The sequence below is a fragment of the Bidens hawaiensis genome, unplaced genomic scaffold (assembly GCF_021521415.1).
Source record: "Bidens hawaiensis isolate Kalapana, Puna unplaced genomic scaffold, B.hawaiensis_p1.1 tig00057508_1, whole genome shotgun sequence".
Classification (NCBI taxonomy): domain Eukaryota; kingdom Viridiplantae; phylum Streptophyta; class Magnoliopsida; order Asterales; family Asteraceae; genus Bidens; species Bidens hawaiensis.
In genome coordinates, this window is record NW_027500368.1 from 17,897 (window position 1) to 33,381 (window position 15,485).

Here is a 15,485-nt window from a genome sequence, read left to right on the forward strand (position 1 = left end):
ATAAAAAAAACACAAATATTAGACTCTTCACAACACATAAAACATGCCCCTCACATCAAAGATGGCACTCCATAGTCCATACCGCGCACAAACACAAATTTGTCTCATTGAGGTCCCAAAAAACTAATATTTCCTGTCAACCCTAAATAAAGATTGAAAAAAGATACAAAAATAAAAGAGGTTATTTGAATTCACTGGGTTCAGTTTTGAACTACCTAAATTAAGTATGGTTTTCGTTTTTCAGTTTCAACCGAAAAAATCTTGAATCCAAATAAACCAAGCTGAATAACCCACTGATAAAAATAACCCAAACATAAAATCGTGGCCACACTTGAATTCGCTGTTCATTTACCAAAGGCCAATTGATCCAGCATTAGCACCATTATTTTTCTTATAGAAATCACGAGTTTAAGTCTCTGCGCGAATAGTTTGTTCCACCCGGGTTAATGATATGATATTTTTAATGGCTTAATGCTACCATATTAATGAAAGCTATTCCATCTCATATATTTTTCAACATGTTAACTTTTAACCACCCATCATCAATGATTCGTGACATATTTTCTCTTTTTTGTCTTAAAATTTATAACTGTTTCAATCACTGTTTTAAAAATTTTACTCATATCGGATTAAGTTAAAAAATGGTACAACCCGATGAACCGGTAAACCAGATTATACCAAAAGGTTTAACCGGTTTAAATGATTTACCCTATAACTTCATATAAACACAACTTTCAACTCAACAAATTAGCCTAAAATTACATGACTCAATAATAAAAATAGTCCAAAAGCTAATTCCTAATAAAAAATAATATAAAAGTACTTCATTTTCAAACAAATTTTTTTTATAATTAAAGGTGTGAAATAGGTTTATGACATCATTTACCGGCTTACTCATTTTAGTTTTTATCCATTAGGTTAAAAGTCATTTTCAAAAAATTTGAGCCGCAAAAAGAATATCAAAAATCTATTGGGCTTAAAACCAGTATGCCGGTTTAAACCGGTATTTAAAAAAAAACCGACGGTTTGATGCTCTAGTAAACCGCCTAAAAATACCACGCTCTAAATACCGGCTACTTATTCGAAACCCGGTATGAGTCCGTATAACCGGTTCAACCGGATGGTACGAACCGGTATTAAAACACTGGTCTCAATACTCTAATGAGTCTTTCTGATATGATATATTAATTATTCATACTGATTTTGACTTATCAGACCTGACTTAATCAAAAAGACCAGTCAGCTAGTCGGGTCAGGTTAAGCTAGAGGTGCACAAATCGGTTTTTTTAAAAAAACCGGTTCGGTTAATAACCGGACCGGTTTTTCTTGGCCTGGAAAAAAACCGGTTTTTAAATAACCGGACCGGTTTATTAACCGGTTTTTTTGGTGCAAAACTCGGACCGGTCTAACCGGTTAGGACCGGTTTAGAAACCGGTTAGAACCGGTTAATAACCGGTTAACCGGTTTTTTTTTTTTAAATAACCGGTTAATAACCGGTTTTTTTCATAATAACCGGTTTTAAAAAAAAACCGGTTTTTCCATTAACCGGTTCGTTAACCGGTTTTGGATCTAGAACTTGTAACCGAAAGACGAACCGGCGGTTTGTAAACCGGTTTTTAAAAAACCGGTTTTCGTAAAAACCGGTTTCCGGTTTAAACCGGTTCCCCAACCGGTTTTTTTGGCCATCTCTAGGTTAAGCCAGAAGGTTTTATCAGTTGTGGATTTCCTTTTCGAATGGGCTGAGACATCACATCCTGTTATTCAAGAAAAGGTTAACATATTTACAAGAATGAACCTAAGAGCATTTTTAATGGGTTCTTCAAATTTATGTGGGTGTATTCTCTATTTTTAGAGTATGTTTGTAAGTGGTTGTGAGTATAGGATAGAGAAAATTTACTGTTCATGGTTAAATTTAGAGAAACATTGTTCACACTCTAAAATTTTTAATATTTTTTAAAGTGGTTGTGAATGAATGAAAAAAAAAAGTAATGATAAAGGTATATTTAATTAAAATGAGAAAGAAAATATAGTGATTTTTAATGTAATTTTAAAGATAGAGATGAAGAATAGACCGAGAATGCTTTAAGACTAGTCTAGTCATTTGCTTTTAAATAAAACATTACTATTCATTTATGCATCACCGGCCTAAAAATCTAGAATGCATTTGATATAACTTTACTTTCCTACTGTTCTGCCATTAATTCCAGCATTAATGGTACACTATTTTAATTAATAATGCTACCATATTAATTATAAAAATTAATGCTATCATATATTTTTCAACATGTTGGAGCGTTTCCCGTCTGTTCCCTATAATATCTAATCTAACTATACTATTAAAGCAATTAAACCCTCTATATAGGCTCTAAGTATACAAGTTATTATTTTTATAATTTTTCTTTCATGAATGATAAAATAAAAAATATGTTGATTGAAATTAAACTCACTACCTTACTTTTAAAATGTTTATGACTTACCAACTCAACTAGGATAAGTTGATGTTAATGTTTTCTTTTTCTTAATTGGTATAGATTCACAGCCTTTTCTTTTATTACTTTTAAAATACAAATACAAATTATTCTTACTAATCTATATATTTTAGAAAATTATTTATATCTTATGAATTCATAAGATCTGTTAATATTTATATTATTAAATTTAACTTTTTTATTTTACTATTAAACCATTCGTGTATCACACGGGCTCTATCCTAATATGTGTATATATATATATATATAATTACATTAAAAATCACTATATTTTTTATTTAGTATAACTTTATTTTCCTACTATTCTAACATTGATTCTAGCATTAATGATACAATATTAATTAATGCTACCATATTAATTATAAAAATTAATGCTATCATATATTTTTCAACATGCTAGAGCGTTCTCGGTCCATTCCCTATCAAATATCCACATATATATATAATTACACTAAAAATAACTATATTTTCTCTCTACTGTTTAATGAAACCCCAAATAACTTTTCCATATAACATATTCTCTATCATTTACTCAGAACAACTCATAACCATATCATATAATTTGCAAATCTCTCTCACGTATTTATAGGGAACAGGTTAGGAATATTATCTTTTAACCACCCATTATTAATTATTCATATGACACATTTTTCAATTTTTTAATATCATTTGAAGCAACTTTTAAAATGACCTAAGACTCTGAGTAAAAATGTCAATCAACCATACTAATTTTAATACGCTACAAAACGTCTTCTACTACCATTTAGCTATAAAACACTATCTTCACATTCCAACAACCCTCACCCCCCAAGCCGCCACCACTTATATATCACCACACTACAAACTACAAGTGGGTACAAATAAGCATCTTCAAAACTCTTTTATTTGTTAAATTTCATAATACTTTATTCTAATCCTTCCTCCATGAAGACTAAAAAGGTATCAATTTTGACTTGTGTCTTCAATCATCATCTCCATTCTCAATCACACAAAATTCTTGGTTCATCAAACCTACATACGCTTCTGATTCACTCACCCAAACAACACAATGAATCAGCAAGACCACAAGTTCTTGAATCCATCCAAACTATCAAATCCAACAATCTTTATCAAAATTCTTACACCATCTCCAAGATTCACACAGAATCAACCCCTAAACATGAATCTTTTAATGATCTTGATCTTGATGATGATGTGTGGTTGACCATGAAAGATGAAGCAAGATTGAAGAGGTAGGTCCCAGCAGAGCCCAGTTGGACCCGCAAGAATCACCTTGAAGAGGGACGTCTGCGCAAAGACCAACTGGATCCGCAGGACCCACCATGCTCAGAGAGATGAAGACCTTACGCATAGTACGCTAGCTGTTCCCGCAGGAAAAGCCTCCCAATGGTAAAGTATCCAGCCTGTTCCCGCAGCTGCGGATACAAGCCATCAGGGAAGGCTACCCGCACTAATAGTAAGGCTACACGCACAAGGCACTAACTCTTAATACTTCAGCAATGTCACCTGAAGAAGGAATGAGCAAGGCGGGAATATTCCCGCCCAAAAGAGCCAGTCCGTATGCTTCTGGAAGATCTTTTGTACCATACCTGCCAAGGTATGGACAAAATAGACAAGATCTGACCAAAGCAGCCCATGAACCAATCACAGGGTGACAGCTCACCGACAACAGTACAAAGAGGAGCACGCTCTAGTACAAAATGTCACTATCAGCCGCTGCCTACCCACCAACTCCCATCGTGGCATGTGCGTAGCCTGTAGTTGGTGGAAAAGGAATATTATACAGCTGGCCGTACCTGCTTGGAAACCTACCTTCGGCTATAAATACTCCAACACCTTGGAACGGTATCATCATCTCAGATTATCTTATATGATCTTATATCATCTGATATTATCTTATCTAGCTATTTCTCTTAATATACACTTATATTCAGAGCAATCTAGTCTGATTCTCACGCCGGAGGGTGGTCACAAGGAGGAACCCCCCCTTCTCAGTGACGAGCTCACGGTGTCTGTTTTGCAGGTCATCGGAAGAATAACCATCTTTGCCGGACCTAACCCTCGTGGGAAACATCTACTTAACCCTAAGATTATCAGTAATCTGCCGGGGTCACCTGGTGTTTCTTCATTGGCGCCATCCGTGCATAAAAGCTAGAACTAATTTTCTCAGTTTTTTCAAAACCTCTGGAAAGATGGTTAAGGTTACTCCGATGCCAAGGCCAACGAGTGACCAAGAAACTCCGGTAACCACAACCCCAGCTACTGGGGGGAACACCGGCGAGTACACAATTTTTACGAACACTACCCCGGTTACCCAAGCCGGGGCAAGTGCAGTAAACAATCCTTCACTGGGATTCACCGATACCCAGTTGGAGAGACAACAGACGAGGCTCCCTAGCCAAACACTTGACCAAGTTAAAGCGTGGGCGGAAGCACGTCAGAAGGAATTCCAAGCTGAGTTGGATGAACGCTTACGTTCACTCCAACAGGCTGATGAATTCGGAAGCACTCGACAACAGCTCAACATGAGCAATGAGTGCGAGTACTTGGACGATGATTGGGAGGAGTCCGACAGTGACGCAAACCCTCGTCATAGGGCGAAAGGGAAGCGCAAGGAAACGGACTTCCAACCGAGAATGAATTTTGGAGAAACCTTCAAACCAAGGAACGCGGGGGGAAACCCACGTGACTTCTCCAAAACCTTTAGACCAACTGTTGCAAATGCGGGAATGTCCAAGTTTGCAAGGGACATTGCGGAAGCAATCGCCCCGAAGAGTGCCAAACAGATGTCTAACATCGGCACTTATGATGGTATATCCGACCCAGACGATCACTTGAACAGATTCATAGCGGGGGCAACCGTCAGCAACTGGACGGAACCCACGTGGTGTTATATGTTCCAGATGACACTAGTTGGAGCGGCCAGGGCGTGGTTTGATCGTTTACCGGTCCACCACATCTATGATTGGGCGGACTTCCAACACAAGTTCAGCCAGCACTTCAGTCAACAGACGAAATATACTGAAGAGCAGTGGACGATCCTCAACTGCGTTAGAGAGGAGGATGAATCATTACTAGACTTCATCACTCGCTTCAACTCGAAAAAGCTGAGTCTGGGCACCATAAGCGAAGATCTTGTTCGCGCCGCTTTCATCCAGGGCGCCGAATACCCAGAGCTTATCCGCACGTTGACGGGTAAAGACGGCATGCCATCCACATGGGATGCCATCATGACGGCGGCCAAGCGCTTTGCCGAAACGGAGAAGCAACTGGGTAGAGATCTTCCCCAGAGCACAAACCTCTACACTCAGAAAACAAGAGAAAACAACGTCCTTACCGCCCGACAAAACAAAAAGAGAAAGCTTGGTATTTGGCAGTCAAGGGTAAACTTTGACACCTCATCCGGCTCGCACCCTCGGTTAGGCGGAAGGGATAACATGCAGTCGTCGAACCGGAACTCCAGATGGACGCCACTCACCAAAAGCGTCACCGAGATATTTGCCACCGAAAGGCTCCCATGGCCAGAGGCTCCAATAATCCGACAGCGTCTAAACGCTGATCAAAGCAAATCCTGTGACTTCCACAGGACAAAAGGCTACACCACGGAGGAATGCGTATCCTTGAAGGACGTCGTCGAAGCATTTATCAGAGATGGGAAACTCACTCACCTCGTGGCGTAATGGACGCTAAGCAGGCTAATGCGTGTAGAACCCCAGTTGGGGAAAACACGGATGAAATTGCAGCTTCAATGTTGGAGACTACATACTGCGTAAACAACGAGATTCCGAACCAGGCGCATACCGGCTCGAAAGGCTCGATGACACCCCCATCCCAAGAACTTGGAAGGGAGCTCAATTACACAGGTTACATGTAGATCAATTCCAAACTTATAAAGAAAAGGCCTAGAGCCACTTCTAATGGAAATGATTCTCCTTATCACATTGACGCTGATGGTCTTACATTTCTACTTATGATCTGACCACACTGACATGCCGGTATTCACCGCATAAATAAGTGGGGAAGTAAGTCGTTGCGTGTGGAAGGCTGCAAAACCCGCATAAACACAAAAAACGGTAAAAATTTCTAAGGAGAAGGTGAGGAAAACCTTCACGCAGGTCAGTTATAGGTGAAGTTTGGTCATCCCACTAAATGAAAGTGACGGTCCTACCCGCACAATCATGATAGAGGAAACTGAACATTAACCTGTTGACAACCACGCGTCGAAAGGTTAACTTATTCAAAACACTTGGAAAATTGCTAAGTTAAACTAATGTATGCATGAGCGAATCATATATTGTTTATGAGGCAAAACAAGTGCCAAATTAAACTATAATATGCATGAGCAAGTCATATAACGTTTATAAAGCAAGTCATTAAGTTAAAGTGACGGTCCTACCCGCACAAACATTTATATTTCATAAAAAATTCAAACATTACAAGAATGGCCAGGTACCTACCCGCCTACAGAAATATAAATCTATCCTAATGGTGGGAAGGGATCTCAAGGTTCAAACTTCAAGACCACTCCCCCCAAACCCACTTGAACCCGCACCATCAGTTGGCTGTGGCGGTTCATGGAAAGCCTTGAGAATAGTTAGCCCATCATCAGCAGCAGCAATCTCGTTCACCTTCTCCACCACCGGATGCGGGAAGGCAGCATACTGGTTCACTGCCTGGTCGTAAGCAGCTTCAGTGTCCACGTCATAAAGAGGGAAGTTGGAAGGCGGGATGCCTTGCTCAACAAACCCCAGACCAAGCAGGAAACCAGCCTTTTCCCCATCCTCATGAGAAGCGTTGAGGGCTGCGCTCATAGCATCGTCATATGATGTGTTCGTGAAGATCCGATGCACAACCTACAAAAAAAAAATGTATCAAAAACTTTTCTAAGTATAAAGAAAAGCGTAAAGATATTATGAAGCTACGCATACCTGCGACAACGCTTCTCGTAGAAGCCACTCCCGATTGACCAGAGCCTCCTGGAGGGCAGCTTGAGCTTTATCACGGGCGCGTTCGGCTTCGTTTTTAGTAAGGTTGGCAAGCAACACATCTTTAGATTCAAAAAGATTCAAAGATTCAAAAATAAGAGGGAATATACCCCCTTACCTTGGAAAGCGAGAAACCATAAGACGAGTGCGGGTACAGTGTCAAGGCGAAACCCTTCACATACTTAGCACTTGCAGGGAATCAAAGCTAACAAGATACCTTGGGAAACAAGAAACCGTAAGACAAGTGCGGGTACAGTGTCAAGGCGAAACCCTTCACATACTTAGCACTTGCAGGGAATTGAAGCCAAGAAGGATCTTATGGACCGTGCTTGCGGAAAGGGAAATAACACCTCCGCATAGCGGGAACGTTGAGAACTAGCTTGTTTGAAACTTCAATGCGGAATTGGTGGTTTAACATAACTGATCACTATGTCCAAAACTACCAAAACCTCGTGAAGAATCTATGCAAGTGAAACTCAACGCTCCCGACGTGCGAAGGGGTTAAACACCTACCCGCATCATAACCAAAGATCAGGCCGAAAAGTCGGGAATTTCTGCGAGTGACATTAGGAAAACCGCGGGAAGAATCCCCACGGAAAACCTTAAAACTAAAAACCCTTTTCAAAACCCCTTGCTTAGGTCTAAAAGTTCACCTCACTTATTAACAATTCATGAGAAGAACAATGGACTGGGGGGACTTGAAGAGGTAGGTCCCAGCAGAGCCCAGTTGGACCCGCAAGACTCACCTTGAAGAGGGACGTCTGCGCAAAGACCAACTGGATCCGCAGGACCCACCATGCTCAGAGAGATGAAGACCTTACGCATAGTGTAGGTTCCCAGCCGGATCTACACGAGATATCGCGTTCTACGTAGGTGCGGAATCCCTACGTAAGACGTTACGAGTATAGAAAACAACACGAGCTAACACACGATACGATAATCAAACACACGTTGTATTCCAACCGTAAACACGTGATGCGATGATCACTGAATACAAAACTCTCTGACTCGAATACACGAATGAACTAAACTCTTTCTTATGATTGAATAAGCCGTATACAAAATAGCTTATATAGACACGACAACTTCGCCTGGCATGTTCAGGCGAAGTTGTCCCTAACTTCGCTTGTCTAACAAGTTCGCCCATATCAGCGAACTTGTTAGCAACTTCGCTTACATACAAAACTCAAATCTAACTAACACGATTACAGACACTCGACACTGAACTACTGACATCATGCACCAACAGACTCCCCCTTGGCAGTAGCTTCATCCCTTTAGCTTCAAATACGTGTCTAGTAACCTTCAATCTTCTATCTTCAAGCATGCACTCCTTCTCGAACACAAACCGAGACAACTCTTTGATATTTCCTCGCTTCGTCTTTCCAAGCAGGAATATAAAATATCTTCTTATCATTCAACACCTGCAAATCAGCTTGCGATAAGTTTACCAAGTGCATCGGATCGTACACTCTAAGCAGCTCTTGTTCATCTTCGTCTTCCATCACTGCCTCAGCTGTTTCACAATCAACGAACCACCACTTTAGATCTTTGAGCACATCCTTGGCCATCTGTTTCATCGGTACTTCTTTCAAACACCGGATCGGTTTATACTTCATAATCATCCAAGGTTTTCCGTCTGCTCTCAAACCTCTATCCTTGTCTTCAACAAGTTTTCCCTTTTGTGGTTTCAACAGCTCAAATTTCTTCTCTTTTATACTCTCTTTCCACACAATCTTCCCAATGACTCTAGCCATATTATCGTCACTTCTGTTTATCAATCCCAATCTGGCTAAGTCTTTCACTTCACATTCTGGCAGTGTATTCAACGATCTCAACATCCTTCTAAAGTACTGAACACCGTCATACCTTTTAATCACGAAGAGCCTCAACTGCTCATCATATATCCAGCAAATAATTCCTTTCTTCGCTTCAGCATAGCCTTTAATGTTGTAACTCTTCTTAAACATTTTAGGAACCGCTGGTTTCTTCGTTTTGACGAACCACTAAGCATAGCCTTCCTTCCATCTAGGCTGCTCTTCCCATTCAGATTCATCACTTGTCATCTCTTTACTCATATCTACTTTCTCAACATCTGGAATGTCATGCTCAATATTTTCCTCAACTATCTCTCCCTCTTCAATCTCATTATCAATCACAATCTCTTCTCCAATCTTCTCTATCACATCACTCGGTAGTACATCATCATCACCAACCAAACCATCATCCATCTCCTCTACGTCCACTACCACCACATCATCACCACCAGCTGCAGTTGTCGACTCCCCCTGAGTTGTGGAAGTTCCAAGAGCTTGATCAGTTCTTGGCAACTCACCACCTGCATCTTTCGATGCATTGGGATCATCGTCTCTATCATTTCGTCTCTTGGTCCTCAACTCATCGCCTTTACAGCTCGTCTCCCCCTGAGATGCCAAGAACTCCTTGAAAGCATCTATGATTTTTCCATGTGCTACCAGCAGGGACGACTGCATCTGATTCTCTGCAACTAGGCGCTGAATAGCCTGGGTCTGGATAAGATTAATCCTTGACTGCTCTGCCACGACCCGTTCAAGTGCTGCTATTCGTTCAGAGTCTGATAGGGTTGCATCGAAATCGAACCTCATATGTGATATATCTTGAGTGTACTGAGGAGGGATTTCCGATGTCATCGGGACCTCAGAAGTAGAAATAGACGTAGCCGCAGGTGGTATCGTCACCGATAACCCTGCAGTGGCCACAACAGTCGACTCGATAAATTGTGCCACGACCTCCGATGGAGTAACAGTCGGAGGCGGCAACGAAACGATCTCAGGAGCCGAAAGTTGGAAAGTAGTGGGTGGGAGGCCAAATGTAGATGAGGTAGCCACCACGGGAACAACCGTAGCGCTTGTCCTTGTAACCTGTAGTGATGAGGGAACCATTGTCATACCGGATAGTGCTGGTGGAGTGAAACGTACCACCCTAGAGCTCTCACCGGCTCCCGATCCTGCACCTATCCGTTCCCTTCTTGACCTCCGGATCAACTGTTGTACCTCTTCTTCATAATCTGACTCGCTGTCATCATCTGTTCTCTTTCTTTTCCCATGTAGTCTTTCTCGAGTTACCATAATCCTTCTTGCCTCTGCCACTTCATCATCAGAATCAGAACCAGCCACCGTAGCAGCTGTCCTAGTAACATTCACACCCGAAGCACGTTCTACCGGGACCTGTACGTTCTCCTCTGGATCCACCCGATCCATATCAAAGAAGCCTTGACCACCAAATTCTGCGTCAAGGTCAACGGTCTCCTCCGGTGACACAACAGGAGCAGCAGGTATAGCTTGAGGTGCTCGTGCCTGTTGTGGTGCCGGGTCCCTAAACTCGTCCCCACGAGCAGGCACATACCCCGGGTTGATCAAGTACCCAAAGAGTGGAGTATGCCGAGGACGGAGCTCAGGTTTGCTCCTCGCACTGGAGGATCTACATTGGGCGAAGATCCGTTTATTCACACTCTCAACGTATCGGATCGGACGGCGCTGAGGAAGCGTTGGAGCAACATGATTTAAGATCATTTGAAGAAATCTTGGATACATGATAAATCGCTCACGCGCCATCGCTCTTCTTTGACGATCAATCTCATAAAAGACCATCTGACTAAAGCTGTATCGCTTGTTGTAAGTCAGAGCAGTCATCGCTGACTGCATGGTCGTGCCCATGCCATCAGTGCTCGCCTTTCTCCCTGACTTGCATACTATCATAACATGCATGAGAAAGCGCCACTGGTCAAGTAAAAATCCTTTCCTCCTCTGCGTATCCCACAAGGGACCAGAGTATCCCATCCTCAAAAACGCTCCATCACCGAAATGAGCTACAAACTCTGTCGGGTCATCCCTCGTCTCATTTCCAAAACGTAAAGCCGCCCGGATCTGTTCAGATGAGAAATGAACAATGTGATTGTTGACTGTTGCTCGCATCACCGGGGGCTCGACCCTACAATCGTATTCCACGGTCTGCCAAAAATCCTCAATGTTGGGCAAGGATATCGGCAGAGTTGTTGTAATCGCGTGGAATATCCGCGAGCATAACAGAAACGTGATGATTTCGCGGAAATCATCAACTCCGCTCGCCTCCGGGTCTAATGTTATGTACATGTTATGACCCGAGAAGAACTGCCTCTGGTTATCACCTCCGTCATCACCGCCTGCACCACCTGCTCCAGCAACAGCAGCCATATCTGCAACAAACAGGTTAAGTTAGATAAACGTCAAGGCAAGTCACAAGTTCGCCTGTTACCATGAGCGAAGTTGTGATCAATTCTGTATAGGCGAAGTTAAAGGTGGGGCGAAGTTGGGAAACAACTTCGCTTCAACTTGAACTTCATCTGATAACTGTTAAGTACAAAGGTCCAGGCGAAATTAATGATAACTTCGCCTAACCACAACATCGCCTCATAAACTGTTTTAAAAATTAATAATCAGGCGAAGTTACGGATAACTTCGCCTAAACTGTAACTTCGCCGAATTCGAATCGGCAACAGATAGGTTAATGGAACGACGTGTAGATGATGATTTTGGAGATCGAGGACTCCGTAACACATGATTTTATGAAGTTTTAGACGTTCAAGTAGTTTACTATCACGTAATAACAAGTTTGAAATCGGGTGTTTAAGGTTCGAAAGAACGAGGTCGTTTATCGAGTCGAAACGACCGATGATTAACCTCAATAGACAATGATAATATGATAATCGAACCCTACACACCTTGAATCAAGGATTGGAATCGAAATAAGAACACAGACGCTTTAGATCGATAAGTTCGCTAAGGTTGACAGTAAGTTCGCTGGTTTTTGGAAAATAATAAATCGTTTGACCTTAAAACTTCTTTATATAGGGTCAAAGTTAGTACAGGCGAAGTTTTCGATAACTTCGCCTATTCCAGGCGAAGTTATGAACAAGTTCGCCGGTATTTACAAAACAAACCCCTATACTTTGAACAATTTTCAATAAAGTTTTAAAAACATCCTTTAAAGCGTTAAATGATACGATCAAGACCAAGTAACCAGGTATAAAATCAAACAACTACATAAGTAACGAAAATTTGAAAAATTAAAGTACACGGGATCAAATTTCAGTCTCGACAGGGACTACCATGTTTTAGAAAAGATCCGAACAGGAATCATACTTATTACGTGACTGTCACACAGATCCGTGTTTAGCTGTATTATGACATAATGAAACAGGTTGTAAGCAGGTAATATACTTAAAATGGTTTTCATCGTTTCTGTGATACGAGTTAGGTTCAATTAAGCTCAAACCTTAAGTGGGCAACAACTCAGAGATTATGATGCCTCCTATCTATTCTCAAAGCGTATTTGACTTTCCCCAAGTCACCCCGAATTGACCTCGACCCGTAGTGTCTGATTAAGTAGTAATTACTCTTCGATCTTAGACTCTGTTTCCCGTTCACCTTCTTGCGTCTTGATTGATAATCATTAACATTATGAACTCTAAATTTTTTTTTTTTTTTTTAACATGTATATACACAACTTCAAGTAGAACATAACTGCAAGTCCCGAATCTGGATCACTGCAGCGTCTTGACACGCTATCTTCACGGGAATCAGAACACTCACGGGCTCGTGTATGACTGGGTAATCGCTTTTCTGCCTATCATTCGGAAAGATATGTATGAAGACATGCACAACTCTTAAGGAGTTTCCACATAAAATCGAGTAGATTTAGTTAGTATCACTTCTACTTTTACGCACCATAAAAAGCTACCATGACATACAATGACTGTTCTAAAGTCTTTTAAGCCTAATAACTTTACTAGTTAAGCACACAGAATCAGTATATCTATCACTTTCCAATGTTGGATCAATTTTCTGTTAAACATAGTAAAGTAACTTCTTACGAAGTAGTAGACTTGAAAAATAATTTCATCTCCCGAAAAGAAAAAAATTTAACTTCAATCGCCCCGACCAAATCAAAGTCTTCAGGGAAACGGCTATCCCGAAGATCCAATGGATCAGCTGGACCGACCACATACTAGTATGTGTCCTTCTAACTAAGTATGAACGACTAATTTTCAGCGAAAGAATGAAAACACATCATAAACCGCCCCGGTCACTTTCAGTCATCTGATTAATGGCTATCCTCATATTCTACAAGTAGAAATGAGGACCAAACATATCCGAAGACATGTCCTTCAAACTGAGGCAACCGACATAATTCTAAGCGATAGAGACGTTTTTTTTTTTTTTTTTTTTTTTTTAATTTTATAATTCAAACACAAACACACGACATGGTTACTCGGGATTGATCATCCCATTCAGCTCAACAAGGTTTTGAAATCTAGTTTTGTCAAACGCTTTCGTGAACAAGTCAGCGAAATTATCTAACGTGTCAACCTTTTCGAGCTCAATCAGTTTCTTCTCAGCACAATCCCGTATAAAATGATGATGTATGTCAATATGTTTAGTTTTACTGTGCTTCACGGGATTGTTAGTTACTGAGATAGCAGCAGTGTTATCAATGCAAATAGGAGTAAGTGAGAAATTTAGATCATAATCGCGCAACTGTTGTTGAATCCAAAGAACCTGGGAGCAGCAGTTGGATGCTGCCATGTATTCTGCTTCACAGGTTGAAATTGCGACTGAGGTCTGCTTCTTGCATTGCCACGACACTAGTCTGCCACCAAGAAACTGACATCCACCAGTTGTAGACTTCCGACTCTGATTGCACCCTCCATAATAAGAATCTGTGTAAGCGACTAGCTCCAAGTCTCCTCCTCTCGAGTACCACAACCCCAGCTTCGGCTTGCCTTTGAGATACCGCAGTATCCTCTTCGCACCCTTCAAATGAGATTCTTTTGGGTTTGCTGAAAGCGTGCACAAAGACAAACAGCAAACATTATATCAGGCCTAGAAGCAGTTAAGTACATTAAAGAACCTATAATTGCCCGATATTGGGTTGGGTCCACGTCTGCATCGTTGTCTGAATCAGCACCCAATTTGTGATTGACGCAAACTGGAGTATCATATGGAGTGCTGTCCTCCATCTTGAAGCGTTTGAGAACATCATGGACATACTTCTTCTGATGAATGAACATCCCGTCTTTCTTCTGATCAACCTGCAATCCTAAAAAGAAAGTTAGTTCATCCATAGCACTCATTTCAAATCTCTTCTTCATGACGGCCTCAAACTCCTGACACATGGCGACCTTTGATGCAGCAAAGATAATGTCGTCCACGTAGACTTGCACCAGTAGAAAGTCGCTTCCTTTTCTCTTGAAGAACAATGTGCTGTCAATCTTACCTCTCTCAAACTCATTCTCAAGCAAGTAATCGGATAACGTTGAGTACCAGGCACGAGGTGCCTGATGTAGTCCATACAATGCTTTACTTAGCTTGTACACGTGATCGGGAAAGTCAGGGTCAGGAAAACCCGGAGGTTGCTCAACGTATACAACCTCATCGACTTTACCATTTAGGAACGCACTCTTCACATCCAACTGAAAAACCTTCATCTCCTTATGAGCAGCAAATGCCAAAAACAGCCGAATGGCTTCCAATCTTGCCACAGGAGCAAATACCTCATTGTAATCAATCCACTCTTGTTGATTAAAGCCTTTAACAACCAGCCTCACCTTATTCCTGATAACAATCCCTTTCTCATATCTCTTACATTTGAAGACCCATTTTGTGCCAATCGCATGCACATTCCTTGGTTTTGCAACCAAGTTCCATACTTCCATTTTCTTAAACTGAGCTAACTCTTCTTGCATGGCTTCGACCCACGAGCTGTCCTTAAGAGCCATTTGATAGTTCTTTGGTTCAATCTGGCTTATGAAGCAGGTGTACAAGCATTCGTTGATTATGCCTGATTCTTTAATGCTTGTGTAAACACAGGTGTACTCATTCAAGCTTTTTCTTGTTTGTACACCGGCGGACAGATCACCTATCACGTTCTCCAAAGGATGATCTTTGTGAATTCTCGTAGTCGGAACCGAACTGACATTCAGATTATCTTCCAA

At 41.3% G+C, this 15,485-nt stretch overlaps 1 pseudogene; it reads left to right on the forward strand.

Moving 5' to 3' along the window:
• The first annotated feature begins 641 nt into the window (after window positions 1-641).
• The window catches only part of LOC143601898 (serine acetyltransferase 1, chloroplastic pseudogene), a 38,502-nt pseudogene continuing 23,658 nt past the window's right edge, over window positions 642-15,485 (forward strand).